At 61.3% G+C, this 2084-nt stretch overlaps 1 long non-coding RNA gene across 1 annotated transcript in view; it reads right to left on the bottom strand.

Annotated features, from left to right (window-relative positions):
- Positions 1-1010, bottom strand: part of LOC109293826 — a 3599-nt gene extending 2589 nt beyond the window's left edge. The window contains exon 1 of the long non-coding RNA XR_002096412.1: positions 14-1010. This is a non-coding gene — a long non-coding RNA (uncharacterized LOC109293826). The remainder of the gene's footprint in view (positions 1-13) is intronic.
- Between the last annotated feature and the right edge of the window lie 1074 nt (positions 1011-2084).

The raw sequence follows: 2084 nt of genomic DNA, 5'->3' as shown, positions 1-2084 counted from the left end.
GTCTGCTAACTACCTCTTGGCAGACCTGTTTCCATAAAGGTCCCAAGAGGATGCAGGATTCAGTTCAAATGCAAAAAAACAAAAACAGAAAACAGCCAACCAAAAACCCCCCTTGCAGTCACTAAAACAGGAACTGCCCAGTTGTGGTTACTTAGCTCTGCAATGCAAGCATCCACCTTATTCAAATCAGCCTTCATCTCTCTCACTTGCTGGACTCAAGTCTCCAGCCCTGGGTCCCTGCAAGCAGAGCCTGTGTAGCCCTTAGACAGCAGCAGACACGGGCATTGCCCCGCAGACCTGGACCTCAACTTCTACTCTGTCTGGGGGGAAGCAGGGTTGCAGCCTTGCTCATCCCCACCATTGACACTGCAGATCAGCCCAGTCTCAGCCATGCAACTACCTTGATCTTGGTCCTAGCTGAGGCCAGCCTGGCTGGGGGGATGGAAATGCAATCCAGTGCATGCTTCCTACACCCCCTCTCTGCTCATGGGCAGCAGAGGCCAAGAGCACTGACTAAGCTAATGGAGAGCCCAGCAGCCTGCCCCATGCCACCAGCTGGGCTCCCCCCAGCTCCCACGGAGCATGCGCACTGCGGGCCTCCCCCTGGCAGCCGGGCTTCCCTTGCACGCGGCGCGCATGCGCCCTGCCGGCCTGACCCCTGCAGGAGGAGCAGGGCTTCCCCACGTCCCGGGGCCAAGGGGCGGCACTGCGCACGCGCACCGCCTGCCCCTGCCTCTTCATTCCCTGGGCTCCCAGAAACAAGGCGGGAACCTCAAAGCCCTGAGCAATGCCAGTCCCCTTAGACAATGCACAGCCCCTGGCCTGTCCTGGCAGGGAGACCCCCCACACCCCTCCCGGGCCAGCTCTCCCACAGGGCAAGCCTGGCAGAGCTTGCCCCCCTGCTCTGTGCAGGGCAGAGGGATGCTCTCCCCATTTCTGCACCGCCCTTAGGAGGGCAAAAGCCCAGGAGCGGGGACAGCAAATCAACGAGACCACTGCCTACTTTGTGGGTGCCATCCTGTGCTGATGGAGCACCTGCGCTAAAACTCGCAGCTATTAAAATAAAAATTACAGGCATCCATTCTGGGTAAAAATTAAGATGCCATCTATGTGCAAATGGCTATAGCCCCCCCTTTCATGTCAAGGTTACCGGTTTTCAAGTGTGCTCCTCGCCAGGTGGTTGGGCAAGCTGGGGGCAAACAGCAAAGGGGCTGCTGCCCCCCCAGATATAATTTCCCCTGCTGTAGCAGTGGGATAAATGCAAGGCAAACCTCCAAAAAGGGAGAGGTGGGGAAGATCCTGGGCTAGAAGGCCAACCCCTGCTAACCTGGGTAGTAAAAGGATCGGGCACCCCGCAGCCCCCCGCCAAATGTAGTCATGCCTGGGGAGGGGGGAGTCCCAGCTGGCGTGCAAAGATTTCTGTATAAAGAGGCTGAGTCTGCAGTAGAAACCTGCTCCCTGCACCGCTCAGGAGACCCGCATTTGGTTCCTTTTGGGAGGCAGAGAGGTTGTCCCCAAAGGACCGGGACACCGCCTTCTCCAAGGGCCCCGCTGGCATTGCTGCCATTCACCGCTGCTTCTAGGAAGGAAGTGCCCAGAGGCTCAGGGCTGCAACCCGATTCAGCCTAGCGAGCCCCCGTTGCAGCCGGGAGCTGCAGCTCCAGCCCTGGGGGGGACCCACTGCCGTGCCAAGACCATGTCTGGGGCCACTCGGGCTGGCACCTGCGCTGCTTTCGGGGGAGCGCGGAGCTGGCTCACATGCCTCCCATCCTCTCCATCCTCCTTGCCCAGCAGCTTCCCAGCCCACCCTCCCTCCCAGCAGCAGCGGCCTTAGGGGAGGGCAAACCGGGCAACCGCCCCACACCGTAGAGGTCCCACATTTTGGGGGGGGCAAAAGTTTGGGGGCACAGCCCGGCGCTGCCAAAGCCAAAAACGCCCCGTGCCCGCGCGCACAGAAAGAAGCAATCGAGGCAAAGCGGAGGGGAGGGGATCGCCCACCCTGCTCCTCGCCCCCCAGGGGCCTCGGGCACCCTGCCATGCCCACGCGCCGCGGCTGCCCGCCCCCCGGCCCCCGCGCGGCGGCT

The sequence above is a fragment of the Gavialis gangeticus genome, unplaced genomic scaffold, assembly GCF_001723915.1.
Source record: "Gavialis gangeticus isolate Ggan-Ray unplaced genomic scaffold, GavGan_comp1, whole genome shotgun sequence".
Taxonomy (NCBI): Eukaryota; Metazoa; Chordata; order Crocodylia; family Gavialidae; genus Gavialis; species Gavialis gangeticus.
The sequence above is the reverse complement of the archived record's forward strand: the minus strand, read 5'-3'. Positions and strand labels throughout refer to the sequence as shown.